Source organism: Mesoplodon bidens (genome assembly GCF_964165515.1).
Source record: "Mesoplodon bidens genome assembly, chromosome: 1".
Classification (NCBI taxonomy): Eukaryota; Metazoa; Chordata; class Mammalia; order Artiodactyla; family Ziphiidae; genus Mesoplodon; species Mesoplodon bidens.
Window position 1 is genome coordinate 72,747,902 of NC_138176.1, and position 23,813 is coordinate 72,771,714.

Genomic DNA, 23,813 nt, shown 5'->3' on the forward strand with positions numbered 1-23,813 from the left:
TCTAACCCTGCTGCTCGCTAGCAGCTACTCATTGTCATGTATCCTATCACCTCCGGACTTGCCTTTTTTTCCCCATGTAAAATGTTACTCTTTCATTTTACAAACATTTCTTGAGCAACTTCAGATACCACATAAGGAGTAAGGGATAAGTCGATGAAGACGACAAAGTTCTTTTCCTCAAGGAGCTCGAAGGTTTAATTAAAAAAAAAAACAGGCAGATAGACAACAAATTGTATTAAAGTGAGAAGATTAAGTGAGATATACTTAAGGACTGATGTCATTCTGAGGACAATGGGGGGCTTCGAGTAGGGAGAGTTACAACATCAGGATCCGTGTTTTATATGTACTAAGCCAAAGGATGCTGACAGTAGAATGGAGAGGGCAGCACCCAGAAAAGAACATACTACAGGTGGATGAGAAGGGTTTCATGCACTCTTACACCAAATATTTAGTAAGTTTCTCATTATGTATTCAACACTGTTGTAAGCAGTGAAATAGAACAGGAATCAGAAACAAGTCCCTGCTCACATGCTTACATAGTAGGAAGAGACAGACAACAAATAAAGACATAAATACACAATTTAAGCAGTGAAAAGTCTGATGAAGAAAAATAAATCAGAGTAAGGAAGACAGAGAATGTGGTCAGGGCAATTTTAAACAGAGTGATACCTGGAAGATTCAGAGTTTTTCATTTCAAATTAGTAATGATTTATAGGATTTATTTTTAAGTTCTATTACCACGTAAACACCTTAACCATTACATTTTGAAGACATTCATTTAAATGTAATTGGAAATACTACTGTTAGTAATAGGCCCCTCCCCCAAAAGAGGTCCCCAAGGAATGTATCATTTCCAAAAATATCAATTCAAAAAGTATAAGAAATAACCAGATAAAACTCGAAGTATTTACTCTCCACTAGACTGTGGCTTAAGGGAAATTTAGCATAGTCCTTTATTCACAGTATATTATGTCAAATGACAAACAGACTTAGCAGCACTTGGAGCATTAGAAAGCTATAACTAAAACCAGGAGATGACACCAGGCTTAGGGATAATTTAAAGGTCACTTGGTTTCAGACATGCTCATCCAAGCCTTGTGGGAATCCCCACTCACTAGGCATGACAGGAAAAGGTAAGAACTTTGCAGGCATGGGTTGAACAGACAGGAATTTTCCTTTTCCTTTTTATCCTTGACTTGTGCCTCTTAGGTAAAGGTTTAGCAAGAGTGACATATGTCTCCAGAGGCCAGGTGTTTCACATAAGTGAAATAAGTGTGGTAAGGCAGAGACCACAGAAATGGCAGAGACTATGCAAATAAAAGACTGAGTATGCGGCCTAAAGGCATGCAAATCTAAAATTTTAAAACATGTCAATGGGCCACATATCTATCTAAAGTAATTCTGGAGCAAACTGCAGAAATGTTACAACTAACTAAGGGAAAAAAGAATCACTTGAAACTGAACACAGGTTAAGTAAGTGATGGAGGACGTTTAAAACAGTGAATTCTAAAGATTAAAATCACATTTTTTTTTCATTCTTTTTTTTTTTTGCGGTACGCGGGCCTCTCACTGTTGTGGTCTCTCCCGTTGCGGAGCACAGGCTCCGCGGCCATGGCTCATGAGCCTAGCTGCTCCGCGGCGTGTGGGATCTTTCCGGACCGGGGCACGAACCCGTGTCCCCTGCATCGGCAGGCGGACTCTCAACCACTGCGCCACCAGGGAAGCCCCGCATCTTTTTAATATTATACATTGTATCCTAGGTACAGAGTTCTTTGTTATGCCCCAAATGGAACATTCAATAAAGATTTCAGCTAATTAAATTCTGATTATTTTTCTTCTTTACCTTATAAAAAGAGCTTCTTTCTAAAGTGAGCTTTCTATTGACCATTTTCCTACATCCTATCTCTATTTTTACAAAAAGAAATCTCTGAAATTAACTGAGTTCTTCCAACTCACTGTTTTCTTACTCAGAGGAAAAAAATATCTCTTAGTCCACTGAAGGTGAGCAACCAGAAATGCACTTTAATCAATGTCCAAAATAAATAATTTTCTATTACTTAAATCTGATTTATGACATCATTATACTTGCCCAGTCTACCATTTCCTGTTCCACTGTTCCTGTTCCGCATAAACCTTTTTTTTTTTGATAAATGCTTTTTAACACACTGATTTCAAATAAGAAAGGAAAAACTAAGTTATCCAGTATCTACCTCAGCTTGCAAGGTTTTCCCTTCAGAAGTTATGAAGGGAACCTGTTAAGAAAAGACATCAATAATAAAAAACCTGAACATTTAATAATGCCAATAAGAAGTGTAACTCTCCAAATATAAGCTAAACTTTTCCATTCTCAATTAATTAAACCCTGGGGAATAAACAGCTGCATTTTCACGAAAAAATAAAACATTTTAAATATGCAATTTAAATATTTTTAAAACCTCAATAGCAAATGCTTCAAGCCAAAACCTTATATGCAATACCAACAGTCAGTTCAATGAATTACTCTTCCAAAAATATGAAAAATTCCACCTGAAGGCTATAAACTGACTTACACAGTTCATAAAAGATTTTTATATAAATAACCTCATTTCTTCCTCATGAAACTCCCAAGAGTTGTGAGGAGTAAGTAAATTCACATTAAACTTAAGAAAACTACAACTAAGGAAAAGTAAAAGGGACTTCCCTGGTGGCGCAGTGGTTAAGAACCCGCCTGCCAATGCAGGGGACATGTGTCCGAGCCCTGGTCCGGGAAGATCCCACAAGCCACGGAGCAACTAAGCCTGTGAGTCACAACTACTGACCTGCACTCTAGAGCCTGTGAGCCACAACTACTGAGCCCGCGTGTCACAACTGAAGCCCGCGCGCCTAGAGCTCATGCTCCACAACAAGAGAAGCCACTGCAATGAGAAGCCCGCACACCACAACAAAGAGTAGCCCCTGCTCGCCGCAACTTGAGAAAGCCCGTGCGCAGCAACGAAGACCCAATGCAGCCAAAAATTAATTAATTAATTAAAAAGAAAAGAAAATGTAAAAGATTTGTCAAAATGTTGCCAACTCATTCATGGTAGAACTAGTATTATATAAATACAAGTCCTCTAATTCCATTAATTCTGACTTTTCTTCTATATTGCCCATTAATAATTTGCCACAGGTTTATTTATATTAGTTTTTATGTGTAGATGTATTTTTATTTTGGTTTTATTGTGGGAAAATATACATAACATAAAATTTACCATTTTTAAGTGTTTGATTCAAGGGCATTAAGTACCTCCACAATGTTGCACAACCATCATTATTATCCAACTACAGAATTTTTTCATTAGATATATTTTTTATAATATATGCTATTTTAAGAAAAGCAGCAATTCTCTAGTAGTCATTTATTTCCACTCTTGGAATTAATTTTATATGAAAGTTTCTACTAGAGATAATTATATAATTTATTTTCAAGATGAACTAATCCAACAATAAAAGTTAGAATAATCTAGAAGAGCTCTTTTATATAATCAAGCTAAGCTTATTTCAGTTTCAGTTTTTAACTACAATTAAACTCTCTTAATCGAGATCTACTTGATCAATTCCCCAGACGATTAACAAAGACTCTCCACTTGCGTAAATATTCTGCCTGATGTCCACAGTGGTCTGTCTGCTGAGTCTGGTAGACAGCTCTAGAATGAAGCCCACACTTGGCTCCCACCAGTTAACTTTTAGCCTTAGCAAGCAGGCATGTTTATTCCCAAAACATTCATGCCAACTGTATCTGTTGTTCTAATTATGAGATTTAATAAAAATTATATAAGGCAGTGACTTTATCAGTACAAAAAAATGAGATTTCGTTTCTATGAAAGTAACTTGAATGTTTTTACAAGAATTCAATAAAAGAGATTGCTAAAAATATCTGCTGTTGGGGCTTCCCTGGTGGCGCAGTGGTTAAGAGTCCGCCTGCTGATGCAGGGGACACGGGTTCGTGCCCCAGTCCGGGAAGATCCCACATGCCGCGGAGCGGCTGGGCCCATGAGCCATGGCCGCTGAGCCTGCGCATCCGGAGCCTGTGCTCCGCAACGGGAGAGGCCACAACAGTGAGAGGCCCGGGAACTGCAAAAAAAAAAAAAAAAAAAAAAAAAAAATCTGCTGTCAAAGTAGGCCTGGGTAAGTTAAAGATGAGACAAAGATGTAAAAATTTACAATTAAACATGTAGATTGATCTGCAAATGAGGTGGGGAAGAGGATTTTAGATATGAGAGATCAGGGACAGCCTCTGACAAAAAGTATTTTAGTAAATTCTTAGATGAAGTGTGGGAGCAGCTCATTCACATAGGCAGAAGAGGAGTCCTGGGAGGAAGGCTGTGCCAATCAATACTCTGAGGTAGGAGTGTGAATCAAACGTTTGAGGAAGACAATTAAGAAAGCCCTGTGTTTAGATCAGGGTGAAGTAAGAGTATTAGGAGATGAGATTATAGAAGCAGTCGCATAGGAGTCTAAGGGCCAGACTAGGGACTTGGCTTTGCGATGAGAAGCCACTACAGGATTCTGGGCAGAGTACGTGTTTCATGAAGAATTCTAGCTGCCGTGTAGGGAAAAGACCGTGGAGAGGAAGAAGTGGAAGCAGGAAATCCAATATGAGGCGAAATGTGATGAGGGCTTTGATAATTGTAGTTGTATGGAGGTGGTGACAAATGGTCAGTTTTGGACATTATTAGAAAGCAGAATTGAGACGAATTACCAGTGAAAGAAAAAATTAAAAACAACAAAACCCAGTAAAGATCAGACTTACGTAAAATTTAAAGTATCAAAGAGCTAAAAAGGACTAGTCTGTAACATTAAGTAGCAATTTAAATTATAATACAACTAAATGCAGTCACCTAAATATATATCACCCTATTTTTTTAGTTTCATAAAAGGTGTCATAACTTCTGACAAATAGTGTACAGCCATGATTTACTTTATAAAACAGCTGTTTCCAAATTTGAAAGTTTAATTAACAAAGATTATATACAGTCTCAAGGGAATTTTTATATTAAAACTAAAAATACATGATTTATAAATAACCATAGTTCTATATAAAACCATTGGAAATTTTGTAAATTTCTTTATTAAATGCTAGATAAAAAGCAAAACAGAAAATAATGATGCAATATAACAAAATTTAAAGTTTAATTTGGCTTTTCAAAATCCAGAGCTCTCCATTTTAATTTAGTTTGTCTTAACTAATTTTGATTTAGAAATTTATAAAAGCAAAGAAATTAAGCTAAAATATCTTAGTCAAAACCTACCACTTTATCTCTGTAGACGTGGGAGGATCATAACACTTTTCACGTTTTAAAAGCAATCTTTATGACTTATTTTTTTCTTTCATTAGAGATACTGTATACCTTTCAACATGTAATCAAGTTTCTTTTCAGTATAAACCAATTCACTTGTTTCTAAAACGTAACTGAATATCACAAACTGTAATCTATTAAGAAAAAAAAGGTTTGATAATTGACTTTCTTTTTAATATTTATTATAAAAAAATGCATTCTCTTATACCAGAGGTAGTTTCTAATCACAGGTATTTGTCAAGACTTCCATTTTACCCAGATTTCAGACTTAAACACACTTTAATACTTTCTTTTTGCCAAATAAGCAAACAGTAATGATGTAAATGAGGTAAAAAATTCAGTTGATAAGGCTCATTTTATACATACATCCCATGAACAATATGAGAGAGAAAGAGAGAGAGAGAGAGAGAGAGAGAGAGAGAGAGAGAGAGAGAGAAATATCTAACCTATGACATATTTTTACTCTGGAGACTTATCAAAGACACAATGAACTTTAAAAGTAATTATTTACCAAAAACAAAAAAAATTAAGAAATTTTAATCATGAGAAAATCGTAACACATTCTATAATAAATATCTTTAAGATATTTATTGATATTATATTGTATTATATTAATAATATATAATATTAATATTCTAATTAATTAATATCAAATATTTTAAATAATTTAAATTACTCTCTTGCCTACCCAGAAAGAACCATGCCCAGTACCCCCAACTTTTGATATAATTAAATATTGGATATTAAAAACAAATAATAAAGGAAAAACACACTCTTACATATTAATAAATAATTTCTTGGTACAAAAGAAAATCAAAAGAAATCAATCCTGAGAGGATCCCTACAAACAAGGATTTTAAAGTAGTTATTATGAATATGTTCAAGGACATTCAGGAAAATATGGTCACAATGCATGAACATGTGGAAATCTCAGTTGAGGAATAAAAACTATGAAATTATCAAGAAAAAAAACCAAATGAGGGAGTATCTGAAATGAAAAATCATGAATTTAATAGCAGAACTTGGATATGGCAGAAATAAATCAGGTAAGTAGAAGTCAGATCAATAGAAATCATGGAGTCTAAAGAACAGTAAGGAAGAAAGACTGAAAAGACATGAGAGTTTCAGTGACCTGTGAGATAATTAAGAGTGATCTAAATACAGCATATACAAAAATTAACCCGAAATGAATTAAATACTTGAATATAACATTTGAAATCTTAAACTTCCTAGAGGAAAACATAGGCTGTAACCTCACTGACATCATCCTTAATGATGTTTTTGTGGATTTAACTCCAATGGCAAGGGAAACAAAAGCAAAAATAAATAAATGGGACTACATCAAACTAAAAAGCTTTTTTGTGCAGCAAAGGAAACCATCATCAAAATGAAAAGGTAACCTAATGAATGGGAGAAGATATTTGCTAGTCATATATCTGATAATGGGCTAATATCCAAAATATATCAAGAACTCATAAAACTCAACAACAACAACAACAACAAACCCAATTCAAAACTGGACAGAGGATCTGAATAGACATTTTCCCAAAGAAGACATACAGATGGTCAACAGGCACATGAAAACATGTTCAACATCACTAATTATCAGGGAAATGCAAACCAAAGCCACAATGAGATATCACCTCACACCTGTTAGAATGGCTATTCTCAAAAAGACAAGAAATAACAAATGTTGGAGAGAATGTAGAGAAAAGGGAGCCCTTGTGCACTGTTGGTAGGACTGTAATTTGGTGTAGGCACTATGGAAAACAGTATGGAGATTTCTGAAAAAATTAAGAATAGAAAAGCCATATGATCTAGCTAATCCTCTTATAGGTATTTACCCAAAAAATATGAAAACACTAATTTGAAGAGACATATACACCCCTACGTTCACTGCAGCATTATTTACAATAGCTAAGATACAGAAACAACTCAAGTGTCTATCAACAGATGAATGGATAAAGAAGATGTGGTATATAAACATAATGGAATACTACTTGGCCATAAAAATGAATGAAATCCTGCCATTTGCAACAACATGGATGTACCTCAAAGGTATTATTCTAAGTAAATAAGTCAGAGGGAGAAAGACAAATACTGTATAATTTCACTGACATGTGGAATCTAAACAAAACAAAACAAAAACAAACTCATAGATACAGAGATTAGGTTAATGGTTACCAGAGGGGAAGGGGTTGAGGGGTGACTGAAGTGGGTGAAGAGGGTCAATGGTTTGGTGATGGATGGCAACTGGACTTGTCATGGTGATCACTTTGTAGTGAATACAGATGTCAAATTATAATGATGTACACCTGAAATTTATATAATAATAATTTTTAAAGTGGTCTAAAATATGTTATGAGTCTCAGAATGATGGTAAAAAATATGGGGTGAAAAAAATGTGAAAATATAATGGTAAGTAATTTCCCAAATGTGGCAAAAACATGAACTTACAGATCCGCAAAGTTCAGGATATCCTAAGGAGGATAAATAAATATAAAGGAAAGACCACTGTAGCATATCACAGAACAATTGCTGAAATCCAAAAATGAGGAGAAAACCTTTAAAACAGTCTAAGAAAAACAATATATTATATACTAAGTTAACAACACACTGACTGTTGACTTATCAAAAACAATGCAGGCCAAAAGAAAATGGAAAATCTTTACAAAAATCCCTGTAACTCAAAATTCTATATCCAGTGATAGTATACTTCCAAAACAAAGGCAAGAAAAGACAAGAAAAGACAGATCAATGAAAGTGGAGAGAATTCATCGCCAAAAGAACTGCACTACAAAAAATGCTAAAGTTGAAGGGAAATAACACCAGATGGAAACTACAGATCTTCAGGAAGTAATAAAATATATGGGTAAAAAAATGGCAAAACATGGGTAAATATAATAGAATACATATGTGTGTGTGTTTTTCCTCTTAATTTTTTTAAAAGGCATTTTATTGTTTAAGACAATATGAAACCAAACCACAAAGGATGTATGGAGGTTCTGGGACCAACTGGATCTCTCATACAACTTGCTGGTGGAAATGCAAAATGGTATATAAAGTCACTTTAGTAAAGTTTGACAGTTTCTTACAATGTTAAGCATATAATTACTCACTGACCTATAACCCTATTCTTAGGTATTTCCTCAAGAGAAATGAAAACATAGGTTCACACAAAGACCTATATATTTGAATGTTCATAGCAGCTTTATTTGTATTAGCCCCAAACTCAAAACCCAAATTTCTGTCAACAGGTGGATGGATAAACTGCGGTGTATCTACACAATGGAACACTATTCAGCGACAAAATAGAACAAACTACACTGACCACACACAATATGCATGAATCCCTACAGCATTATGCAAGAGAAAGGAAAATACCAAAAAATGCTTGTCCTTAGCAATGTACAGGTAACTCCAAAGAAACATAACTACAATTGTTAAAAATGCCAAAATTTTAAGTACAAATGTTTTCTCACTTTAAAATAAGTGAAAATACACTATTTTGAAGGTATTTTCAAACTTTGTTCAAAACATTCAGTTTTTATCAATATATATATGCATACATTCATTTATTCATCAATTAAAAAAAAATTACCAAGCACCTATAACATGCCAGACACTGAACAAAGCTTTTGTAGTGGAAAAATTAAATACCTAGAAACAAACCGAACATAAAATGTAAGGCCTTCATTAGTAAATCTACATCAATTTTCTAAAAGATAAACAAGAAAACCTGAATAATTGGAGAAATATATAAACATATCATACTCATTATTGCAAAATTTAATATTTTAAAGATAGCAGAAATCCCTGATGATTAATTCCAAAAATTTGCCCAGAAGAATATATGCATTAGAAAAAAACCAAACAACTTGGAAAATGCAGAACAAAAGGAGGATTTGCCTTCTATATGTTTTATTATGAGGCTGTTGTAATTAAAATAATGTGGCACTAGCACAGAAATAGATCACTGACACCGAAGAGAATCCAGAAGCAGACTATCTGTATAAATAAGAATGCAATATACAATAAAGGAGATATTTCAAAAAACGGGGAAGAGAAAAGATTTTTCTGTTAAGAGGTGATGAAAAAATTATTTATATGGAAAAAATAAATTCCAAATGGATTAAAGATCCAAGTGTAAAAAAATTAAAACATAAAAGAATAAAAAAAATAAGGAAAAACAACTTTGTGACTACGGGGTAAGAAATCCTTACATAAGAATCAAAATGCTAAAGTCACATAAAAATGATTGATAAAATGCAATACGTCAGAATTTAAAATGTCTGTAAGACAAAAGGCAACACAGCTTCTCTGAAGATAGGGAGAAAATATTTGCAACCTAAATAATAAAGAATTAATATCCAAAATATCTAAGCAACTCCCAAATATCAAAAGAATATGTCAACTCAGTAGAAAAATGGAGGGCACCATGAATAGGCAATTCACAGAAGGGAAGATACAACTAGCCAATAAATATATGAAAAAGATGCTCCATCCAAGCATTAAGCAGAAAAATGTAAAATTAAAACAAAATACCATTTTCATCTATTAGATTGGCAAAAAAAACCTTTTAAAGGCTCAGTAATAGTATGTCATTGAGGCTTCAAAACCTGTAAATTAGGCATTATTTATTTCCTTTATTAAATTAGGAACCTGGGACTCCATGAGGTTAAGTAATTGGCTCAAGATCTTAAAGGGAATAGAGTAACCTCAATATAGAGTTGACCCTTGAACAACATGGGTTTGAACTGTGCAGGTCCACTTACACATGGATTCGTTTCAATGTGTGTACTGCAGTACTAGTGATCCATGGATGGCTGAATCTGAGGATGCCTGCACTGCAGATATGGAGGGCCAACTGTAAAGTTACATGTGGATTTCTGATTGTGCCAGGTTGGTGCCCCTAACCATCGCGTTGTTCAAGGGTCACCTGCGCTACCTTTAAATATGGGGTGGCAAGGGTATGTGTGGGGAGAAGAACATCATCAAATTTGATTCGGTGATTACATCTCCTAACTGAACATATATCAAAATTGTTATCAATTATTCTAGTTCCAAGACTGGATTATCCAACTGGCAAAGAAGAATAGATTAACAGAATGGTTCTCAACTTGGAGGAGCCCATCAGGGTCACCCAGGGATATTTATCAAACTATTTATACAGTCACATCATTAACTTCCTATCCACATCCCCATATAGAGAACCACCTGTACTTCCATGAAAATGATCCAGAGGGGAAAAAAAAAATGAAAATGATGTTTTCACTGGCATTATCTCCACCAGATCACAACAGGAAGTAAGGAAAGCATATAATCAGCTGAGGATTTTTGTTTTTATTTTTAGATAAAAAACAGTAACACAAATGTAGTGCCATATCTCCTTGCTCATATTATTTTAAAAAAAAAAGGATACTAGAAAATGTGCTCATGTTTGAAATTCTGTCCAAAGAGAGTAAAAAAAAAAAGTAAAAAAGGAGTTTCCAATTCTAAGGGATGCCACCAAAGGAAGTGACATAAATGCACAAAGCTCTCGTTCCAATGCTGTAGATGCTGCTCTCACAGAGCTAAATGTGTGCAAGACCGGCCTCCAAACGAAGTCTGTGGGAAGTGAGAACATATGTTTTTAATGACATTTTATAAACATTCACAAGAAGTAACAGTTCTGTTCCATAATATTTACTGTATCATCACAAATAGAGGTTCCAGCTCAGAGAAATGTTTTAATAGCTACACTTACATGGGGTCCCTAAAAGGTTCTCATGTTTTCCACACTGTTCTGCATATCTATGCTTAATAGCACACAGACTGATGAATAGTATCCTTCATTTTAGTTGCCTTTTCTTTCTCTATTCGCCTTTTCCACAAATTCTACACTTATCAACATCTATACTAAAAATATGTTAACATCATGAAAAATGGAAATATACTTCAAAATAAGTTAAAACCAAACAGAGATAGAAGCCTATTTGTATTGTATCAGAAAAACTTCTTGGAAAAGACTTGGTAGATTTCGTTCCCAAAATATAAATATTTATTACCATTTCACAAGAAATTTTACATGACCAATAAAATGAAGACCATCCAGGTGCCCTGTAACACAGAAATCCAAATGGTTTTCTAATCTAATTTTAACTAGAACCACATAACCAAGCAGCTAAAAGCTTAGGCTTTGGGTCAGCCAGACTTTCACTGAAAGTGAAAGCTCCACCACTTAACAGCTTCCCTAAAGTACCTAAAAATGTACCAATGTCCCCAAGAAATCTATGTAATGATCTTTAATTTAAACTGCGTTTCGTTCAGCACTAACTCTGAAGATAATTTAGGTCTTTCTATTTTAGAAGAAGACAGGCTTTAGCCTGTCTAAATAATGGATTGAAATATTCCTAAAACAACCAAGAGTTAGAGAAGAAAAGCTCTAGGGGTAATTTACTGATTAGAGGATCAACCCCACAACTTTAGAGATGAAGAAAGCTTCAAGAGGTTATGTGAGGGACTTCCCTGGTGGCGCAGTGGTTAAGAATCCGCCTGCCAACGCAGGGGACACAGTTTCTATCCCTGGTCCGGGAAGATTCCCACATGCCGCGGAGCAATTAAGCCCGTGAGCCACAACTACTAAGCCTGCACTCTAGAGCCTGTGAGCCACAGCTACTCAGCCCACGAGCCACAACTACTGAAGCCCGCACGCCCTAGAGTCTGTGCTCCACAACAAGAGAAGCCACCACAATGAGAAGCCCATGCGCAGCAACTAGAGACAGCCCGCGTGCAGTAACAAAGACCCAACTCAGCCATAAATAAATAAATAAATAAATAAATTTGTAAAAAAAAGAAAAAGCTTATTTGTGTATTGGGAACATGTGCTGGAGGGAAAAAGGAAATTAAAAAAAAAAAAGAGGTTACGTGACTTTCCCAAGGTCAGATAACTAATACATACAAGAGAGGATTTTAGAATTTAGGCCTCCCCTACTCTTCACATCGTAGGAATATGACTGAAGCCTGAAAAAACACTGGAAGAGGTCAAGGTTCAAAAAAGAGGTAAATGATTCCCAGTAATTTAATTCTATTCTTAATTATAGTACATTTTACTTGATTTGTCCCCGTTCCTCAACTGCCTCCTCCCACATCCCATCCCTACCCACCCACGCCTATTAAGCCATACCTATTAATGAAATCAAAGGAATGAAGATCAAAAGAGCCATCTTTTACTGGGACTTCTAATCATAATTATGCCACTGATGCCTCAACTATTGAACAGAAAGTGGTCAGCACTCCCAGAACGCAAGATAGTCCAAGGCCACAAATACTTTTCTGAGAGTCAATGTGATGCAGTGGCTGCTGCAGCCTTTAGGGAAGTCACCAACCAACGCCCACCCCCAACCACCAGTGTCTCAGGTTCCCAATCTGAAACAAAGAAGGGAACACTAGCACATCTTGCTTGGCCTTAGGTAAACATTCAACAGATATTCCAAAAGAAGCACTCAGCATAGTTCCTCGACATACAGTAATTGTTCCAGAAATGTTACAGCTTTTAGGACGACAATGGTGACACGCCGGCCCCTTTCTGTGCCAAAGAATACACGCAAAGGAAAGCAAACGGAACGCCATTCTTTCCGGTTACAAAGGTTAAATGTGAATATTTTCCCTTAAGATTACTATGCTGTGCCCTATTTTTTCCCTAAATGATAAGGTTAACTTGTGTTTTAGGAAGTAAGGCACTTAAATACCTTATTAATTTGGCTTATTTTTAAAATAATAATTGCAGGGGCACTAGAATTGTTTATTTAGCACATGAAAATTTAAGTCAAATAGATTTGGTTTCCATGTGTTTGTTCCTGCCTTGAAAGAAAATAAAAGAAACTACATAGTTTTATTTGACTTTCAAATTTCTTTAAATGTAAGTTGAAATTCTACAAATATGAAATACATATAAATTCTGATAATTTCTGGACAAGTGCAATGCTGGCCTTTGAAAAAGTCCCAACTGCCTCATTTAAAATAATTCCCTTATTACTCATGTAATTTATTCATCCCAGAATGTATCTACATCAATATAACTGTTCTGATTTTCAATTTTTGAAAACTTTAACATCACTGCTCAGACAATATTTATTACAGAACATCAGACAATAGTTTTCATTTATTTAATACCAATCAAAAGAAATCTTTATTGCTCTGCAAGTTGACATAGCTTCTAGGCTTAAATTACCTCCTTATGACATTACTTCTCCTGACATAAGGGCCTTAGCATCGCTGGCGGTCCTGAAGAGGCTCAGACATCTGTTTGGTGAATATCTGAAGCTCTATATTATAGAAGGTGGTTAATTTAACCAAGAGAGAAATTGCATATGCCCTAGCATTTCCATCTTCTTAAAAAGCTCTGAACTTGGTTATTTCAGAACCATGCGTTATTATCCCTAACAGCCAAGGCATTCTCTAGTAACAATTTAGGTGCCCTGGGAGTCTTATTAACTCTTTCAGGTCATTAAGGTACCGTTAAGAGCATTAGGGGCTGGAACCTAATTACAGTGCATTAAATGGTCTTAGTGCTCACCAAGTGTTAATGAGCCAGCCAAAGTGACCAATTTTCTATCAGGGGTATGAGGAATTTGTTTTCAAATGCTGTTTAGACTTTTTTTAGATTTTCAAAGTTGCTACTCCACTTTCAGAAGGCAAAACTTGAAGATTTAAATAATAATGTTAAAACTACAGAAATATAGCCAGCAACCACAGTTTCCTTCCAACTGAAATGTATTCTCTGATGCAATGGCTAGTTTTAGTTCAGTCAAGTCAAAGTTTAAAAAACTATAAACATTAAAACAGGATATTACAGTCTACCAAAGTCTGTACATGTTCATTAGGATCTAAGAAGTTATTTCCTAACAAATAAAACAACCACAGGGCTTCCCTGGTGGCACAGTGGTTAAGAATCCAACCGCCAATGCAGGGGACATGGGTTTGAGCCCTGGTGCAGGAACATCCCACATGCCGCGGAGCAACTAAGCCCGTGCGCCACAACTACTGAGCCTGCGCTCTAGAGCCCGCGAGCCACAACTACTGAGCCCGTGTACCCTACAGCCCGCTCACCACAACTACTGAGCCCACGTGCCACAACTGCTGAGCCCATGTGCCTAGAGCCTGTGCTCTGCAAAAAGAGAAGCCACTGCAATGAGAAGCTCGCTCACAGCAAGGAAGAGTAGCCCCTGCTCACACAACTAGAGATAGCCTGCGCACAGCAACAAAGACCCAACACAGCCAAAAATAAATAAATTAATTAATTTAAAAATATTGGTATCATGCTTCAAACATGATACATCTAGAACTACATGTATAAAAATTATAGCGTAATAAAAATTGCTTTAAAAAACCCCACAACCCCAGAACTTCCTTACAGAAATATAAATGTGTCTGAATTAATACACCAAAAGATATATAGATAGATAAAACATACTGTCTATAAATTAAAACACACATTTTTGTTTTCAGAAAAGAAGAAATAGGTACTGACTATGTCAAAAACAGCTTCTTTTTCTTAAGGTAGTAGAAATTAATAGGAGGGACTTATTTTTTAAATGTCAAAATAACAATTATATATAGGAAATAATAAAAAAAATTCTCTATAAATTTCTGTATTACACACATCCTCAGAAAACTACAGAATTTTAAAGAATTTTCAGAGTTACCCTTCCATACATGTTTTTAATTCTTCTTCCTATTGAATAAAAATGCCAAGTATAGATGACAAATGTTTAAACTGTTAAAAAAATCACTCCTTTGTGATAGAAATTTCAACTCATATACAGTAATTTATATTTAAAGTTACTGCATTAGATATTTTAAAGTCATTTAAGAAGTTGACCACCAAAACAAACCATTTCTGACATGTATGGACTCCAACATGTATGAAATGACTCTCCCATGCATTTTCTGAAAAAATTTTTGGAAAATGTACACCAGCCAACAATGAAAAAGAAAAGTAGAGTAGAGGGCATCAAAGAATCTAAGAAAGACTAGAACTAATAACCCAGAAAGGCAAATGAAAAGAAACCCCATGATAATAGCTATGCAGCAGGCTCAAGGGTACAGCCTGTCTAAAACCAGTCATTCAATAAACAGTATGATAAACGAAGTGAATGATAGTCACATAAATACTGTAAATGTTATTTATTAGTTTTCAACTTTCAGATTCAAGAGACAAAACATGAAAAACAGTTATGGATAAAGAACAGAACCTACACATTACAAATATTTACACTGTAGAACTCATAGTGTAGCTGAGGGAAGCTGGGTTGTAAGGGGCAGAGAAGGAAAGAAGTACAGAAACCTGAATGCCCTGGTTTTACACTGGGCAGCCACGAGTTACCGTTCAAAATTAATGAAGCAATAAATACAGCTCAAAGTGTAATACCTAGAGTTATTAAGATAACAGAAGAAGAAATATGGTAACAAAATTGAGTGAGGTATAAGATGTTAAATTCCTAATCTCTGAAAGCAGCAACTTAAGTTAACAGGGAAAAGAAACAGAGGTGTGAGCACACTGATTACAGAACAGAAGCAACCACTTGAGAACTAAAAACATATGGGGAAGAAGATATGAGAAGTAAGACTAGGGGGGTGGGGATGAAAAAGTAGGAAGGAGAACATTACTTTTCATTTTATATACCCTTTTTATACTTCTGAGTTTTTATTTCCAAATATATGACTATATTTTATAATTAATAAAATGCCATCCAAAGTCTTCCGTTTGTGATTTTAGAAGGTACACGTGGGAGGGACACAATAAAATGTTTAAAAGTTGCTTGGCTTCAGATTAAATACTGTTGATTAATTTTTAAAGATTTATAGTAGAGAATAGCACCAAACTTTTCATAGAAACTAACTTTGTAAAAATTCCTTCACAAGTTTAGGAAGCTTTCAACCCCTGTGATTGGTGAGCATCTTTCAGTTCTCATCCCCTCCAATTCCCCGCTTTACAGGTGCTAATGAACACACAGACAGATATGGAGCTGGGGGAAGATGGCGGAAGAGTAAGACACAGAGATCACCTTCCTCCCCACAGAAATTCATCTACACGTGGAACAACTCCTACAGAACACCTACTGAACGCTGACAGAAGACCTCAGACCCCGCAAAAGGCAAGAAACTCCCCACATACCTGGGTAGGGCAGAAGAAACAAGAATAAACAGAGACAAAAGGATAGGGACGGGACCTGCACCAGTGGGAGGGAGCCGTGAAGGAGGAAAGGTTTGCACACAATAGGAAGCCCTTTTGAGGGCAGAGACTGCGGGTGGCGGAGGGGGGAAGCTTCGGAGTCGCGGAGGAGAGTGCAGCAACAGGGGTGCGGAGGGCAAAGCGGAGAGATTCCCACACAGAGGATCGGTGCCAAGCGGCACTCACCAGCCCGAGAGGCTTGTCTACTCGGCCGCCGGGGCGGGCGGTGCTGGGAGCTGAGGCTCGGGTTTCGGGTTTCAGTCGGAGCGCAGGGAGAGGACTGGGGCTGGCGGCGGGAAGAGAGCCTGAAGGGGTTAGTGCACCACGGCTAGCCAGGAGGGAGTTGGGGAAAAAGTCTGGAGTTGCCGAAGAGGCAAGAGACTTTTTCTTCCCTCTTTGTTTCCTGGCGCGCAAGGAAAGGGGATTAAGAGCGCCGCTTAAAGGAACTCCAGAGACGGGCGCGAGCCGCGGCTAAAAGCGCGGACTCCAGAGACAGGCGTGGAACGCTGGGGCTGCTACTGCTGCCACCAAGAGGACTGTGTGCGAGCGCAGGTCACTGTCCACGCCGCCCTTCCGGGAAGCCTGTGCAGCCCGTCACTGCCGGGGTCCCGGGATCCAGGGACCGCATCCCCGGGAGAGCGCACAGCGCGCCTCGGGCTGGTGCAACTTCACGCTGGGCTCTGCCGCCGCAGGATCACCCCGCACTGCGTACCCCTCCCTCCCCCTGGCCTGAGTGAGCCAGAGACCCCGAAGCAGCTGCTCCTTTAACCCCGTCCTGTCTGAGCGAAGAACAGACGCCCTCCGGCGACCTACACGCAGAGGCGGGGCCAAATCCAAAGCTGAGACCCTGGAGCTGTGAGAATAAAAAAGAGAAAGGGAAATCTCTCCCAACAGCCTCAGAAGCAGTGGATTAACGCTCCACAATCAACTTGATGTACCCTGCATCTGTGGAATACATGAATAGACAACGAATCATCCCAAATTGAGGAGGTGGACTTTGAAAACAAGATTTATGATTTTTTCCCCTTTTCCTCTTTTTACAACGAATTATCCCAAATTCAGGAGGCGGACTTTGAGAGCAAGATTTACGACTTTTTTCCTCTTGTTCTCTTTTTGTGAAAGTGTATGTGTATGCTTCTGTGTGAGATTTTGTCTATATAGATTTCCTTCCACCATGTGTCCCAGGATTCTATCCGTCCGTTTTTTTTGTTGTTTTTTGTTATTGTTTTGTTTTTAATTTTTAATTTTTTAATAATTACTTTTTTATATTAATAATGCTATTATATTTTTTATACTTTATTCTACTTCACTTTATCTTCCCTCTTTCTCTTTTTCCTACCTTCCCTCCTCCCTCCCTCCCTCCCCCTCCCTCTTTTCTTTCCTTCTCTTTCTTTCTTTCCTCCCTCCCTCCATCCCTCCCTCCTTCCTTCCTTCCTTTCTTTCTTTTCCTTCTTTCTTTCTTTCGTTCTTTCTTTCTTTCTTCTAATTCTTTCTTTCTACCTTTTCTCCCTTTTATTCTGAGCCGGATGGATGAAAGGCTCTTGGTGCTGCAGCCAGGAGTCACTGCTGTGCCTCTGAGGTGGGAGAGCCAACTTCAGGACACTGGTCCACAAGAGACCTCCCAGCTCCACATAATATCAAACGGCAAAAATCTCCCAGAGATCTCCATCTCAACACCAGCACCCAGCTCCACTCAACGACCAGCAAGCTACAGTGCTGGTCACCCTATGCCAAGCAACTAGCAAGACAGGAACACAACCCCACCCATTAGCAGAGAGGCTGCCTAAAAACATAATAAGGCCACACCCCAAAACACACCACCAGACATGGACCTGCCCACCAGAAAGATAAGATCGAGCGTCATCCAGCAGAACACAGGAACTACTCCCCTCCACCAGGAAGCCTACACAACCCACTGAAACAACCTTAGCCACTGGGGACACACACCAAAAACAAAGGGAACTACGAACCTGCAGCCTGCAAAAAGGAGACCCCAAACACAGTAACATAAGCAAAATGAGAAGACAGAAAAACACACAGCAGGTGAAGGAGCAAGATAAAAACCCACCAGACCTAACAAATGAAGAGGAAATAGGCAGTCTACCTGAAAAAGAATTCAGAATAATGATAGTAAAGATGATCCAAGATTCTATTTCCAAGATCCAAAATCTTGGAAATAGAATAGACAAAATGCAAGAAACAGTTAACAAGGACCTACAAGAACTAAAGATGAATCAAGCATCGATTAAAAACACAATAAATGAAATGAAAAATACTCTAGAATGGATCAATAGCAGAATAACTGAGGCAGAAGAATGCGTAAGTGATGTGGAAGATAAAATAGTGGAAATAACTGCTGCAGAGCAGAATAAAGAAAAAAGAATGAAAAGAACTGAGGACAGTCTCAGAGACCTCTGGGACAACATTAAATGCACCAACATTCGAATTATAGGGGTCCCAGAAGAAGATGAGAAAAAGAAAGGGACTGAGAAAATATTTGAAGAGATTATAGTTGAAAATTTCCCTAATATGGGAAAGGAAATAGTTAATCAAGTCCAGAAGGCACAGAGAGTCCCATACAGAATAAATCCAAGGAGAAATACGCCAAGACACATATTAATCAAACTGTCAAAAATTAAACACAAAGAGCAGCAAGGGGACTTCCGTGGTGGCGCAGTGGTTGAGAGTCTGCCTGCTGATGCAGGGGACATGGGATCGTGCCCCGGTCCGGGAAGATCCCACGTACCGCGGAGCGGCTGGGCCCGTGAGCCATGGCCACTGAGCCTGTGCGTCCGGACCCCGTGCTCCGCAACGGGAGAGGCCACAACAGTGAGGGGCCCACATACAGAAAAAAAAAAAAAAAAAAGCAGCAAGGGAAAAACAACAAATAACACACAAGGGAATCCCCATCAGGTTAACAGCTGATCTCTCAGCAGAAACTCTACAAGCCAGAAGGGAGTGGCAGGACATAATTAAAGTGATGAAGGAGAAAAACCTGCAACCAAGATTACTCTACCCAGCAAGGATCTCATTCAGATTTGATGGAGAAATTAAAACCTCTACAGACAAGCAAAAGCTGAGAGAGTTCAGCATCACCAAACCAGCTTTACAACAAATGCTAAAGGAACTTCTCTAGGCAAGAAACACAACAGAAGGAAAATACCTACAGTAGGGAACTCAAAACAATTAAGGAAATGGGAATAGGAACATACATATCGATAATTACCTTAAATGTAAATGGACTAAATGCTCCCACCAAAAGACACAGATTGGCTGAATGGATACAAAAACAAGACCCATATATATGCTGTCTACAAGAGACCCACTTCAGACCTAGAGACACATACACATAGAAAGTAAGGGGATGGAAAAAGATATTCCATGCAAACGGAAACCAAAAGAAAGCTGGAGTAGCAATTCTTATGTCACACAAAATAGACTTTAAAATAAAGACTATTAGAGGAGACAAAGAAGGACACTATATAATGATCAAAGTATCAATCCAAGAAGAAGATATAACAATTGTAAATATTTATGCACCCAACATAGGAGCACCTCAATACATAAGGCAAATACTAACAGCCATAAAAGGGGAAATCGACAGTAACACTCTCATAGTAGGGGACTTTAACACCCCACTTTCACCAATGGACAGATCATCCAAAATGAAAATAAATAAGGAAACACAAGGTTTAAATGATACATTAAACAAGATGGATTTAATTGATATTTATAGGACATTCCATCCAAAAACAACACAACACACATTTTTCTCAAATGCTCATGGAACATTCTCCAGGACAGATCATATCTTGGGTCACAAATCAAGCCTTGGTAAATTTAAGAAAATTGAAATTGTATCAAGTATCTTTTCCAACCACAATGCTATGAGACTAGACATCAATTACAGGAAAAGATCTCTAAAAAATACAAACACATGGAGGCTAAACAATACACTACTTAATAGCGAAGTGATCACTGAAGAAATCAAAGAGGAAATCAAAAATACCTAGAAACGAATGACAATGGAGACACAACGACCCAAAACCAATGGGACGCAGCAAAAGCAGTTCTAAGAGGGAAGTTTATAGCAATACAATCCCACCTTAAGAAACAGGAAACATCTCAAATGAAAAACCTAATCTTGCACCTAAAGCAATTAGAGAAAGAAGAACAAAAACATCCCAAAGTTAGCAGAAGGAAAGAAATCATAAAAATCAAATCAGAAATAAATGAAAAAGAAATGAAGGAAACGATAGCAAAGATCAATAAAACTAAAAGCTGGTTCTTTGAGAAGATAAACAAAATTGATAAACCATTAGCGAGATTCATCAAGAAGAAAAGGGAGAAGACTCAAATCAATAGAATTAGAAATGAAAAAGGAGAAGTAACAACTGACACTGCAGAAATACAAAAGATCTTGAGAGATTACTACAAGCAACTCTATGCCAATAAAATGGACAACCTGGAAGAAATGGACAAATTCTTAGACAGGCACAACCTGCCAAGACTGAATCAGGAAGAAATAGAAAATATGAACAGACCAATCACAAGCACTGAAATTGAAACTGTGATAAAAAATCTTCCAACAAACAAAAGCCCAGGACCAGATGGCTTCACAGGCGACTTCTATCAAACATTTAGAGAAGAGCTAACACCTATCCTTCTCAAACTCTTCCAAAATATAGCAGAGGGAGGAACACTCCCAAACTCATTCTACGAGGCCACCATCACCTTGATACCAAAACCAGGCAAGGATGTCACAAAGAAAGAAAACTAGAGGCCAATATCACTGATGAACATAGATGCAAAAATCCTCCACAAAATACTAGCAAACAGAATCCAACAGCACATTAAAAGGATCATACACCATGATCAAGTGGGGTTTATTCCAGGAATGCAAGGATTCTTCAATATACGCAAATCAAAAAACATGATACACAATATTAACAAATTGAAGGAGAAAAACCATATGATCATCTCAATAGATGAAGAGAAAGCTTTCAACAAAATTCAACACCCATTTATGATAAAAACCCTGCAGAAAGTAGGCATAGAGGGAACTTTCCTCAACATAATAAAGGCCATATATGACAAACCCACAGCCAGCATCGTCCTCAATGGTGAAAAACTGAAACCATTTCCACTAACATCAGGAACAAGACAAGGTTGCCCACTCTCACCACTCTTATTTGACATAGTTTTGGAAGTTTTAGCCACAGCAATCAAAGAAAAGGAAATAAAAGGAATCCAAATCGGAAAAGAAGAAGTAAAGCTGTCACTGTTTGCAGATGATATGATACTATACATAGAGAATCCTAAAGATGCTACCAGAAAACTACTAGAGCTAATCAATGAATTTGGTAAAGTAGCAGGAAACAAAATTAATGCACAGAAACCTCTGGCATCCTGTACACTGATGATGAAAAATCTGAAAGTGAAATCAAGAAAACACTCCCATCTACCATTGCAACAAAAAGAATAAAATATCTAGGAATAAACCTACCTAAGGAGACAAAAGACCTGTATGCAGAAAATTATAAGACACTGATGAAAGAAATTAAAGAATATACAAATAGATGGAGGGATATACCATGTTCCTGGATTGGAAGAATCAATATTGTGAAAATGACTCTACTACCCAAAGCAATCTACAGATTCAATGCAATCCGTATCAAACTACCACTGGCATTTTTCACAGAACTAGAATAAAAAATTTCAAAATTTGTTTGGAAAAACAAAAGACCCCGAATAGCCAAAGCGATCTTGAGAACGAAAAATGGAGCTGGAGGAATCAGGCTCCCTGACTTCAGACTATACTACAAAGCTACAGTAATCAAGACAGTGTGGTACTGGCACAAAAACAGAAAGATAGATCAATGGAACAGGATAGAAAGCCCAGAGATAAACCCACGCTCATATGGTCACCTTATCTTTGATAAAGGAGGCAGGAATGTACAGTGGAGAAAGGACAGTCTCTTCAATAAGTGGTGCTGGGAAAACTGGACAGAGACATGTAAAAGTATGAGATTAGATCACTCCCTAACATCGTACACAAAAATAAGCTCAAAATGGATTAAAGACTTAAATGTAAGGCCAGAAACTATCAAACTCTTAGAGGAAAACATAGGCAGAACACTCTATGACATAAATCACAGCAAGATCCTTTTGGACCCACCTCCTAGAGAAATGGAAATAAAAACAAAAATAAACAAATGGAACCTAATGAAACTTCAAAGCTTTTGCACAGCAAAGGAAACCATAAACAAGACCAAAAGACAACCCTCAGAATGGGAGAAAATATTTGCAAATGAAGCAACTGACAAAGGATTAATCTCCAAAATTTATAAACAGCTCATGCAGCTCAATAGCAAAAAAACAAACAACGCAATCCAAAAATGGGCAGAAGGTCTAAACAGACATTTCTCCAAAGAAGATATACAGACTACCAACAAACACATGAAAGAATGCTCAACATCATTAATCATTAGAGAAATGCAAATCAAAACTACAATGAGATATCATCTCACACCAGTCAGAATGGCCATCATCAAAAAATCTAGAAACAATAAATGCTGGAGAGGGTGTGGAGAAAAGGGAGCAGTCTTGCACTGCTGGTGGGAATGTGAATTGGTACAGCCTCTATGGAGAACAGTATGGAGGTTCCTTAAAAAACTAAAAATAGAACTACCATATGACCCAGCAATCCCACTACTAGGCATATACCCTGAGAAGACCATAATTCAAAAAGAGACATGTACCAAAATGTTCATTGCAGCTCTATTCATAATAGCCCGGAGATGGAAACAACCTAAGTGTCCATCATCGGATGAATGGATAAAGAAGATGTGGCACATATATACAATGGAATATTACTCAGCCATAAAAAGAAACAAAATTGAGCTATTTGTAATGAGGTGGATAGACCTAGAGTCTGTCATACAGAGTGAAATACGTCAGAAAGGGAAAGACAAATTCCATATGCTAACACATATATATGGAATTTAAGAAAAAAAAATGTCATGAAGAACCTAGGGGTAAAACAGGAATAAAGACACAGACCTACTAGAGAATGGACTTGAGCATATGGGGAGGGGGAAGGGAAAGCTGTGACAAAGCGAGAGAGAGGCATGGACATATATACACTACCAAACGTAAGGTAGATAGATAGTGGGAAGCAGCCGCAGAGCACAGTGAGATCAGCTCGGTGCTTTGTGACTGCCTGGAGGGGTGGGATGGGGAGGGTGGGAGGGAGGGAGACACAAGAGGGAAGGGATATG

The 23,813-nt window shown here is 37.3% G+C and overlaps 1 protein-coding gene across 7 annotated transcripts in view; it reads right to left on the reverse strand.

The window, feature by feature from the left end:
- Positions 1–23,813, reverse strand: part of PPA2 (inorganic pyrophosphatase 2) — a 170,633-nt gene that overhangs the window by 39,604 nt on the left and 107,216 nt on the right. The gene's annotated exons all lie outside the window — the stretch shown is intronic.